The sequence below is a fragment of the Psittacula echo genome (genome assembly GCF_963264785.1).
Source record: "Psittacula echo genome assembly, chromosome: 13".
In the NCBI taxonomy this organism is placed as follows: Eukaryota; Metazoa; Chordata; class Aves; order Psittaciformes; family Psittacidae; genus Psittacula; species Psittacula echo.
Genome location: NC_137749.1, coordinates 7847571 through 7860084, shown reverse-complemented (window position 1 = coordinate 7860084; position 12514 = coordinate 7847571). Strand labels below are relative to the sequence as shown.

At 42.9% G+C, this 12514-nt stretch overlaps 1 protein-coding gene across 2 annotated transcripts in view; it reads left to right on the top strand.

Moving 5' to 3' along the window:
- Positions 1-12514, top strand: part of ZDHHC8 (zDHHC palmitoyltransferase 8) — a gene marked incomplete at both ends in the record, with an annotated part of 112585 nt that overhangs the window by 76932 nt on the left and 23139 nt on the right. The gene's annotated exons all lie outside the window — the stretch shown is intronic.

Below are 12514 nucleotides of genomic sequence, written 5' to 3'. Positions count from 1 at the left end.
AGGAGGGATAAGGGGTTCTTTCAGAAAAATGGAACAGTAAATTATTTTCATTACACTCTGACAGCTGTTCAGCAAGAAGTAAATGGTCGGATTCTTCTGAAGAGCAGAATGATGATGGCCCCTACCCTTTAAATTAGATCAAGGGAAAAAAGCATGAATTATGGTCGTCAGCAAAGTTCAGGAGCAACTGGGTATTTTAAAAGTACACATACTAATGCTAACTATTGCTATTGGAAGCAATGGGAGAACTCCATAGACAAAACATACCACAGTTCAGATCTGTATCGAAACCTCTTGCTTGAAAGTTTGGCCTGGAAATTTCTCAACAGTTAAATCATAAGATGTTTGATGCTTCTCATTCTGGTCCCAGCTGGGAATCTGGAAAGTGTAATGCTTAAACTGAATATTCACTTTGATTCTTGGAAATGGGAACAAGTTTCATCAAGAAATGGTTTTTTTCTATTTTTTTTTTCCCCTGAATTGGTTTGCCTGTTGCATATTGTTAGCAGATGGTGACACATACGCCATTTCCATAGTCATCTGTTTTGGTACAGGAGCTGCTAATTGTCCCATTTTGACTCTGGAATGTATTAAGCTTTGTTAATGCATCTCAGGTAACTTTAATCCTGGCTCATGTTCCTGAATTATGGCAACAGAGTTGGGAGGTACTTAGTTCATCAGGCCCAGAGCATTAACTGTAACCTTTCTGATCGCTGTGGTTCTTACATGCCCCCAATTCACAAGGCCTTTTAGTGAGTACTGAGCTATTAGTTGAGAAAACATCTACCCTAGGTCCACTGCAGTATGTGAGCAAGCAAGCTACTCCTTTGTCTTTAAAAATGATGAGTTTAGGGTAGAGCAGATAATACACAAGTAAAGCAAGGACACTTCCATGGCTGCTGGCGAGATCCCCACCTTGGTGCACTTTAGAGTGGAATCGGCAAGAAACAAATCTGTATAGCAGGCTGAATCCCATTTCCCTGTCTCTGTAATTAAGATGCTATCTTCTCCTAGGATGTTTTCTAAGCAAAGTAATTTCATTTTCTGTCAACCTGAAATGAATACCTGTGCACCAAAACAAATATTGGAAGACTTTCTTTATATTTTGTCCAAGCTGGCAGAAACATTTAGGCTTAAGATGAGATGCTATGTTTCATCATTTAAATAAAAAAATTGCTGTTAATGTGACAGTCACTGTGGGTTGTTTTAGGTTTTTATGGCTCCCCAAAAGCAATTTTGGGTTTGAAAGCTCCTGTAATAAGATTTTACTTGCAGGAGAAGCTGCCTCCAGAAGCCTGCCCTAATCCTGTTAGATGCCAAGCGGAGATGCTGCAGCTAGAGATGTGCAGGCAGGGGAGGCTTGGGACTTGGGCTTGGGTTGTGCTGTTAAAATTGCAAATGCTTAATCTAAGCCAGGGGGTCACAGTAATTTAATAGTTTGACAAGGCTGTGGCTGTGCCTGTACTGTAGCAGCTCCTTTTGGTACCTCTCAAGAGAGTGTATGGGAGGGAAGAGCCATGAATCTCCTGCATGTGTCAGCTTTGCCTCTGAGCCAGGGACATCTGTCTGCAGATCTGCCCATGGGCTGTGAGACCCATTGAAGCACCTGAGAATGCCTTTGTGTAGCCCCACATCAAAATTAAAGCAGCAATAGTACCATGTGCTTCTGCTGCATGAAGATGTGTGTATTGCTGCTCAGTCATTTAATTTAGCACCAGGACAATGGGAGGGAGAAAAAAGGAAACAGAGCCTGAAAGCTATTTGGTGATTTCTATAGGAGACTCAAGGAAAGCAAAATAGCTCCATAGAGGGAAAGAGAAGACAGATATCTAGTATAGATTCAGAAAAAAGGCTGTTCTGACCCTGCTGCTGCCTGAGGATGTTCCTTCCCAAAACTAGAACAGGGAATGAAGATGGTGATGTTGCTGGGGAAGGGTGGAGATAATGAGAACAAGCTGGAATTTGATGTATTTTTGAATTTGATGAAGGCAAATACAGAATTAATTTAGGTTTGTAACATTTCCACCGGGCTAAGCAGTGTCTTTTTGTGTAATTATTGTTATTGCACCTTTGGTTTTGTTTTGAACTGCGTACTTCTTGCTTGCATTTCCTTGCTGGCTTGTGTGTCCCAATACCCTCTGCTGGAAGAAACGAGGATTTTTCTGCTGTCTCCTTGTGCCCATGACAGCTCCAATCTTCCAGCAGAAACGGGCTGTGAACTGGTTTGAGAGGACCTCTGTTCTGCCCTGCTGTTGCTGGCATCCATCCTGCAGAGAAAAGAGCTGGTGTATAAAGTGTTGCTTGGTTTGAACAGCAAACAGTGCATGGCTGGGCGAGTTGGTGCCTGTGGGTCTGTGATAGTGGGGTGCTGGATTGGATTGGATGACAAAACAGTCCTATTCTGTTTTGTTACCTTGGCCATGGTAGTTAGGTCAAAAACAAAGGTGTTGCCAAAGTAAGCTGAATCAGATGATTCTTCTCTATGTCCTGTCTCGAGAGGTGGTTGATACCAGCTGGTGGCTTGAGAAGGGGTGAAATGTCCCTAAGCAGGCAGCCACAGGGCCATGTTCTTCCCAAATGCAAAGTTTGGTTTATAGGATGAAACAGGTCTCTTGCATTTGTCTTTTTTTAAATATCAGCTAAAGTAACTTTGATTTTTTTTTTCTCCTCCACTTTAAATACATTACTATATCAGGGCCCTCTTAGCCCAGCTATGCAAATGTTCTTTTTCAGTGTAGTGAGAATAAGGTATGTAAATGTCATGCTCCCAGTTCAGGTTTCCATAAAACCCCCTTGGGAGCATATTCCAGAGGGAAACTAAAGATGGGATTCTAAGAGAGGCTATTGTTTTATTTGTTTTATTATGATATACTTGCTCCAGTACTTGCTATATGAGATTGTTTACACATTCTACCCTGTCTTCTATATCTGTTTGCAATCAGGATACCTCTATCTCTTTGTTTTGTTCTTCTCTTCTGTAAAATATGAAGTCCCTGATCTTTCCAGTTCAGACATATTCCAAGGTTTCCACGTTGTAATAGCTGCATTAGTTTTGCTGCATATGTGTCTAGAAATCTTCCAGCAAGAGTCCAGATTAGGACTGCCTTCCTTTCCCTACATAACAGCTATTGCATAGATAAAAGAACTTTTGTAGCAGCTCTGAAATGTGTTATTCAGGCCACTGACAGGTGTAGTTTCCAGATTTCAAAGGCTGTACATGATCCAGACAAGTCTGCAGGAACCGCTGGTCTTAATTGGTTGTAGATTTCCTGAACAGCTCTCTGAAGTCATGGAAGAAATGTAACTGCTGTTACCACTCTCACTGGATTTTCCTTCCCTTCCTTTGGACAAGTCTCTCTAGCTGCCCCAGAACTGTGAAGAGCTGCTGGTAGGTGTGTCAGCACTGGCTGGATATTGGGCTGAGTGCCCTCCCCAAGCACCTGAACTGTTGTGGCAATGTCAGACCTTGCCTGCAGCTCGATGGTCCTTGTGTCTTTCCAGCTCAGGCCATGCAACATCCCTGACAGGGCTGGCTAGCATCTCACTGCAGGTTCATGAAGCAAGTGACACACATGCCAGAGACATGAGGTCTTCCAGTAAGATATTCCCTGCTAGTGTCCACTACCCCAGGCAGACCCTGAAGCTCTTTCCAATGCAGAGCCTTTAACAAGGCAGCTTGCTCTCTGACGCAGACCTGGCACCTAGGCTGTCCAGGGCAAGCTCAGACAGCTGGGCTCTCTCTGCTAGTGTCTTCTGCTTTTCTTCTTTTGCCCTCCACCTTGGAAAGCACGTTATGTTACCTCATTCTCTGCTACTCCCCTGAGGACACCATCACAGAGTTCAGAGCTCATATTGAATGAATCTTATGCATATTGGCTCATTGTTAATTTAAGTGGCACATGCTTTAAACTAATAGATGCTGTCTTTTATTTAAGTAATTTCTCCAGTCACTGTAAAGGGATGATATTTCTTGTGAAATTTAATTTCTTTCTACTAGGCTCGTGGAAAAGGAATGTCTAAAAAGTCAAATTAACTTTTCAACAGGGTAATATAGACTGTATCTTATCACTGATGTCACCACCCCCTCCTTATCTCATAATATTTCTTTCCCTGTTTCTCTCGTCACAGCATTCTTACAAGGAGCTGCTTTGCTTCCACTACACCACTATCTCATGAATTCAGACACTGAATATATTAGATGTTTTGTCAGTATGTGGTTGGGGAATACAGTAAGCAAAGTCTGTACAAATCCTTCTGTGCCAGTAGCTGGGATCACCTCAAATGCATCTGAATTAAGCTGCTGGTAATTTGAACTTAATTGAAAAACAGTTCTGTAGGAGCAGCCTACCTCACCTTTCTGCATTGCTGATGGATTTATGTGTCTGTTGACAAGGATGAGGACAATAGGGAAAACACTGGAGAACATCCTCAGTTAGGGAGAAGCTAGCCTGTGCATTTCTTCCATCAGAGAGGCATGGGATCTAACAAGTGCAATTTCATCAATCCAACAAAAACTTTGGTTACAGATTGCTGAGAGGTCTGAAAGATCATGAGAGTCACTAGTGGCATAAAACCCAAGTAAACGGGTTTTTTTGTCATGCAAGGAAATGGGACTCTGGTGGACTCAAGATGAGAGCCTGGCTCTTTTTAGCTACTGTAGATGTGGCATTAATCTAATAATTCTGATGTTTACAAGTTAGAAGCACAAGTTTGCATTCCATGTGCTGTCCTCAAAAATGCTCAGACAAACTCAGCTTATATAGCATGTGTCCCCTTCAAACACTGTGAAGTATCTTTCAGCCTCCCTGGACACCATGCTGGGCAGCTGGGCTGTGATTATTGCTGGAAGCCGTACATACGGGAGCACAGACTGAGGGCAGTGCAGCCACATGCACTGAGAACTTGGCTGTGTTACGAGTTATGGGTTCATACAGCATCTTTCGGAGGTAATTCTCTGATTTCCCATTTAGCAAGGTTTCTGTGGCTTGAGAATTCCCTTATGTGAATTTTGGAACAGGCTGGAAGTCATTGAGCTGTTGCAGTACAGCGATGCTGGTGGCCAGCCATATGCAAACAGAACTGCAAAGGAATGTTACTGGGCAGCAGTTCCTTCTTTTCCTAACCAAGTGAATTTAAAACTTCCAGTGTGACAGGGCAACTCATGTCTCTTGCACTGTGGTTATTTTGCAGGGACTTCTTACTGTCCTCCTCTTCTGTTGTGACCCAAAGACCACCCATACACTCAGCTGTCTTTTCAGCTGCTTCAAAAAATGGGGTTCAGTTCCCACTGCTCAGCATGATAATGAAAAGTTGGTGCATGTTTCAGAAGCCCTAGGTTACACTTGTCCTTGCCTATTCCGGCTTACATAGTATTTTAGGCTTTGCAGAGTGCAGGGCTGAGAAAGCAAAGCAGGGACCTTCACATAAAGGGGTTTGTTCTGGATCTGAGTGCTCACTCTGTATATCTGTGCTCAGAGTTCCTCTAAGTTGCCCATGCATTGGCAACTGGCTCCTTTCTATGAGGCCATAGAGGGTTTACTGCTGCTCAGGGTGACTCTGCTTGCAGCCCATTAGACACTTGAAGTGCTGTGGAGACCTTCACTTTGATGTCTCAATTTGATATGAGCATTATCCTTCTCCTAATATGTTCCTGTGTGCTCTGAAATCCAGCCTATAGATATCCTAGAATCAGTGTGCAATGAAAGCCTTCAGTTTGAGGTACAGATAAAAAGCTGGGCATTTCAAGTGATGCTACACCATTACAACATATTTCTTTACAAGTGTATCCAAACAAAAAACTCTGTTCTGGGCTTTTGTATATTCCAGTAAGTGATAACTGACTGGGTAGGTCCTCAGTTCACTGGAGGACAGCACAAATTTCAAAGCACTGTAGAGAAGGATTTTGCTGGTTTAATCTGTGTTTGCAAATGTGCCCAGCCCTGCTGCTGTGAGCATCTAATGCAGATCCTGGCAGTACCTGGTGCCTTTGCTAGTTTTATAGGTGCTCTGCCAGGTTTCTGGGCTCCCAGGAGCTACTGAGAATGCAGAGAGCATCTCTGCAAAGCACTGTGTGTTGAGTCCAGCACTCTCCAGTCCTGTCTCCTCACTGTGTACATGATGTAAAGTCACATTGTGTGTGTAGCTCAGAAGAGTGTGTCTGCCCACTGGCTGCAGGGTCTATCTGTGCCTGTGTAATAGGTCTGGGATGGCTGGATGGCTTCTAAACTTGAGAATGATGATGGATATGTTTGTCTCACTTGGAATTGGTTATTGGTATTCTTGTTCCCTCTCTATATTTCTCCCACATCAATTCAGATAACAATGGTGTCTTTTCAGAGGTACTGTGAACAGCAGAGACTGTTTAAAAAGGGAGGAAGAGAACATGCTCCAGAGCTTTCAAGCAGCTTTGTGGAAAGGGTAGAATGCATTTTACTTTGTGGGTGATGTGTAGCCCAGATAAGGCTTTTCACCAAGAACCATTATATCTCAAGATGACTTCTGAATTGATTTAGTTCCTCTGATCTGTACGTTGCCAGACATGAACCACTAGCCTTTGGATGGAGTCCAGGGCGTAATGGAAAGTTCACTGGAACCCCATCAGCTCTTGTTAAACCTGAGTGAGTTTCAGCCTAGCACATTTCTTGTGAATAATTAAACACAGTTAAGCAGGTGATGGATCTGAACTTCTATCTCTAGTGTTCAGCTATATTTCAATTACAAAGGGGCTCATGAAATTCACGAGGGTTTTGGTGATGAGGTTTAAGGTGATTTTTTGCCTCCTGTGATGGATAACTGTACCTGGAAACCCAGGGTAGCTATTTTGGTATCTTGTACTTATCACCAGTATGACCTGTTCCAAGTGGAATTCAGCTGTTACCATTTTCTGATTTTTAGTAGCAAATTTTCCAGTATTTACTTCTCCTTTTTCTACTTTTATGTAACATTTGGATTTGTTACTTTGATATCACTTTCTATCAGTACAACTGCTGAACTCACAGTGAGGGTGTAGTGCTATGGCAACAATATATTAACTGAAATCTTGCCAGTGAGTAAGATATGGTGCAGAAATTAGTTCATTTATCAAAATCTAATCTGGCAGAGCTGAGCAAACGACCTGCGTATCCTGAACCTCCTGCTATCGTCACAATAGACATCCTGTTTCATGCTGGTTATGACACTCATATACGTTCTCTCCTGGCTGTTCCCAGTGATGCCTTGTTAAACCTAGAAATGTCTTACCACCTTGGAAAATATTTTTAGATGTACAATAATCTCCAATCTATCTTTGGTAGTGACAAGAAATGGAAAAGGATTGGTTTTTTTTTCCTTCTGTTACTATTCCAGGAAGGTATTTTTCTGTGATTTCAGGGTAGGAAAGAGCATATAAATGGAAAAATCTCACCCAGACTGGGATATGTGAGAAATGTGTTGGATTTTCATTACTAAACACTAAGCTCTGCCCTTCTTTGCTCTGTGCTGCATACTGGGTGGTGTACAGCCTTCAGAATGCTGTCTTGCACCTTCTCTGTCCTGTGTACACACTGGTTTTAAGGTACACTGTTTACATCTAGCTTCAAATTCTTCTAAAATGTGGGTGTTGGGAATCAGTCAATTGATGGCCCTTTCATTTATGGTCCTGCTGGTACAGTGCAGGGTTAGGAGGACTTTCACCTCTGTGTGTTCATGTGTCTCAGCCTTCCAGACTGTTGTGCTTCTCAAGGTACAACTCTGGCAGCTTTCAGGCAGCCCAGGACACTGGGTCCAGCTCCCATGGTTCCTGGATATTTGGTTAATGTTAGAAAAGTTAAATCTTTGGTCAGATCTGGTGATGATCAGAAATGGTTTACATGAGTCTTACACTGCACAAATTGGTGCATGTTCTAAACAGTCTGTGTTTGGCTAGAAACTCTTGGAGAGGAGTCAAACCAGGACAGGCTGCTACAGGTTTATGGACACAGTTTGAACATTTTTAGTGAGATTAGTACCAGTGCTTAGTCAAATTATGTTCGCTTATTGACTCCTCTTACCTCATTAGTTCCTACTTCACTGAGCTGCTTCTACACATATGCATTGAATCAGCTACTTCATATTACTGTTTTACTACTCTAATGGTGGAAGAAGTTCATTGTAGTTAAGAGATGCTTTCTCTTCCGTGTTTTAAACCCATGCCTTGTGATTTCTGCAGAAATAAATTGTTGTGTTGCATATCTGCCATCTATTTGAGACTGAGGGAAAGCTGCGGTAATCTCAGATCACGTATTAGGTGCAGCTGAGCAGCCAAATAGGCAATCCTCGGGGTCTTATTGGGTGTGGATAACTATCCAACGTTTAGGTGCCTGCCTGTACTCTTGAGGTTTCCACATCTTCTCTGTGTGCTACGCAAGCCAATTTCGCTGTCATTCTGTTAGAAAGAGAAGGGTTGGAGCCTCCTGCTTCATGCTCTGCTTCTCGTCTACAGACTCAAGGGATCCTGAGGCACCCTGTATGCACATACTTAGTGTGCTCCAAGCAGAGTGTAAAGTGAACCACCAGCCTTGTTTACTGGGTAAATCACAGATGCATCCTCACACTACAGCCCATCAGCAGGAGGAGTGTGCCTCAGATCTGCCCAGTTCAGGAACGGGTAGTGGGTGCCTGGAGCTGGACTCCAGGAGACCAAACACCAGAGCCACCAGCCTGGCCCTAACAGAGATGCTTTGAGATTTGCAAAATCAAAGGTGATCCCTTCTCAGTCCTGCAGTGGGGAAGATGGTCTGTCAGCAGTTCATGTCTCATTTGCAAAAGGCCTGACTGGCGTGGAAGGGGGAAGCAGATGGCCTTTAGCCACTCTGCAAGCTAATGTCAGAGCCAAGACTAAAACCTGGTTCTTGAAATTCCAGGCTCCATCCCCAATGGCCTGATGCCTCTCTAAGCATGTGTAAGGTTTTAATGAAAAACACCAGATCTTAATTTAGAGCAGGATTCAAGAAAAAATGACCTATTCAATTACTTAATTTTAGATGAACTATAAAACACAAACATGTCTTGCTACAAAGCACCAACCAAAAAAGCAGAAAGGATTATTTGTTGTTTAATTTAGCAGAGGAACACAGCTGATCATGTATAAGTCTATCTGACACCTAGCAAGTTGTATGATCCTATTTGTTAATCTTTTTAACTTTACATTTTATTAGGATAGAGTTTCAAAAGCAAACAGGATAAATGAGATTAAATCTGTCACCCTGAATTACTCTCCTCTGAGTTATGCGCAGAATCACTGTGTGCTAGAGAAGTATAATTAGAAGGAAAATGCTGCCTGTGTAATTGTGTGCTTTGTTCAGAAGAACTTGAGATCCATAATTATCCCTACTGTGCCACTGTGGCGTGTGCTGGCTCTCAATTTCTACAGTAAACAGAACCATTGATGAGCAGTTCATTTCCTGAGCAACTCCTGATGTAGCATGGCTGGTACAGTAGCAATATTACCCTTCAGGTCTCCTGGTTCAAGTGAGGGATCCACACTAACTTGGAATAGAGCACCCATTGTACATTTATTTTCACATCTACCTTGAACTTGATTGTGCATTGAGGAATAATGGCCATGGGGAACAGAGAGTCTTTGGAGCTGTAGATATGCAGGTGAGCATGTGTAGCTGCTTATGCAAAAAAGCAAGTCATAGCACAGCTGGTGCTGTGTTCCACCACTTAACTTTGCAGCGATCCAAGGATATTGCCTTCGACCTCCGCAGTGACTGTGATTCTGCAGATGCTCCAGCAAACACAAAGGGTGCAGCTTTCTCTGACAATAATAAAGCTCTAATGAAAAGCTCTGGGTTAGGGCATTGTGGTTTTGCTGCTAGTGCACATCAGAAATCTTGGGGTTTAGTTTTCCTGTCAGGAAAACCTGGTGGTAGTGCTCCATTAGGGGACTATACACTGCTGTTAGCTCTACTTAATTCATATGGCCCTATAGAATTTGTGGTACTCTTCGTACTATATAATTCCACTGTGAGATGAGCTAAAGATACCAGACTGTAGCCTCTTGAAATTTTGGGTTCACCAACCCAAGAAAGCTTTGAATCCATGTTTTATTTATCTGGATTCTTAACAACTTCTGTTAGAAATTTCAGCTAGAATTGTCCCATAGGTTGGCATATAGCTGCTGGAAGCAGATTACTTGGAAACGGGATATGCCAAAGTGAAAAGAAGCTCACTACAAGTCCTCCTCAGGCATTTCTGCAGCTTCCTTCTCCAGGCAGAGAGTGCAGAGGGTCAGAAGCTGGGCTTTTGCACAATGGATTAGTGATAAATCAACCTGCCAGACTTGGATTAGAATTTCTGTTACTGTGCCTAAAATGATGTGTGCATCAGGGGGGACAGGGAGGATGCATCATCTTTTGAGAATCCTAGTAGAAATTTTATGTTCTTTTTCAGACCTTCTTACAGTTATGAGCCAGGACTTGATCTCCACATCTGGTTTTATTGGTCAGTCTGGTTTTCAAATGAGGCCCCTTTTGTCCCATCTAATTTTATGTAATGTGTGATGCTGCATAAAGATTCTGGAAATTAAAAATGGAAGGACTGTGAACAGTCCTTCTGGCTAATATGTACAATGACTCACTCTATCCTTTATTTCAACTTCCATGCAGTATTTTCAGATCCACTATTTACCCATTAAATGAGCTGTTCAGTTTAGCTTATGGCTAAAGTTTTTCAAAGTATTTTGATGTATTTGCTGGGAACATGACAAAGTAAATCACAAATGAGAACGTTAACAAATGCTTACATTAATCATCTGAGACAGTCTCTCTCATCAGAATCTTGTTCTGAGTAACTAGTTATCTGTAAAGAAAGGCTTTCCTGTCCCTTGATTTGCCAGCTTACTTTACTGCCAAGGAAATCTCTCCCCCCTTCTTGACAAGCAATGGGTAACTTCATAATCTTTCTCTGTGTAGGCAATTTCTTCATGGGAAGAAATTATGCCAGTCATGCCCATTTACTGTAATTTAGAGGGAAGAACCCTTCCCTGGGTTGAGTTCATTCTGTAACTGCTTATTTCAAGACTTACTTTGCTTTCCTCCAAAGGAGCTGGCAGAAACTGTTGTTAGTGACAGGCCTTGCAGCTTGCTTGGCAAGGTCATTGTAGCACATTTCATGGCAAGTGAGAAACTTCTGCCTTGAGTTGGTTTTCAGTCATCAGCAGCTGCTTTGAGGAAAACTGAGCATGGCAGCAAGTCAGCATGACCTTGCTGCACATTGAAATTCCACCTCCTGGGAGACTTAAGGGTCTTAGGGTGCCTCATGGAGTCAAGCCGGGTCTGTCTGAGCTAGTTCATCTCTATCAGCATTCTCTTCTACAAAACCTGCTCCCTTACCCCAGCACCATGACCACCATGGATGAGATCCCAAATGCAAGAGAAACACAGAAATGAATCTCTCCTCCACTGAACTCCCAGCCATTTCTTATTCTCCTCATAGGTGTTAATTTCCTGGGACTTTCCATGCTAAGACCAGTCCCAGGAGAAACCCCATGCTTCTGCTCCCCCTCTGTGGGCTATAGCTGAGCATCCTTACTCAAGTGAGAAGATTTAGTTTTTCCTTCTCCTCTAGTCAGCCTGGAGGCTTGGCAACGGCCATAGACATATGTCAGCCTTGGCTTTACAGTTCAGTCACCCTGGGTAGCATTTGTCCATCTTTTACTCGCTTCAGGCCAGGCACATGCAAGGAAAGGCCCTTTTAAAAGCAGTTTGCAGCAGTGCGATGTTAAAAGCCTGGCTGTGAAGAGGAGGGGAGCAGAAAACAATCTCTTCCTGCCTGCTCACAAAGAAATGGGAGGAGAAAATGCAGTGTCCTTCTAATGCTGGCCACAAGAGCGTGTTTAACAGTGTCTCTTCAAGGTCAGTAACACCATTCTCAGCTGTTCAAAACAGCATATTGGGAGCAAAACCAGCACAAATTAGATTTGGGAGAAGGCTGCTTGTTTGTTGTTGTTTTTGCTTTCTCCCTGCAGGCTTCAGCCTGGCAGACAACAGGAATCAACTGCAGATGTAATTCAGGCAAAATACAATCCAGAATCTGTAAGCTAATGCATGGTTTATGCTAATGGAAGCAGGGTATTGCTGCTGAATCGCTTTCTGCTTAGCAGCTTGGAGGAGGCCCTGGCTGGCAATGCAGGTGAAAATCTGAGCTGCTCAGTCAGGGGTCTTACTCTATTCAAAGAGATTCTTTGTCCCATGTGTTTCCTTATTTATATTTGCAAGATTCATGAGATTGATCAGATTTTTCCCCTCAACAGCCCTATAAGACTTAAACCCCCTTGTGCAGAACAGAGAAGTAGGTTTGGTCTAGTGTTTGGAGATAATCTTTAGAGAGGCTGTAAATGGCTGAGTGAATAAATGCTGCTTTTTATTGGGTGAAGTTGCCTGCAAGGCTATTTTCTGCCTTGGTCCTGCCCTCCTCTGCTGGCAGGAAGTGTTCTTTTTTGCAGTTAGAACGATTTTCCTGTAGCTAATAGGCATTTCTCCGTCCTCTTTCC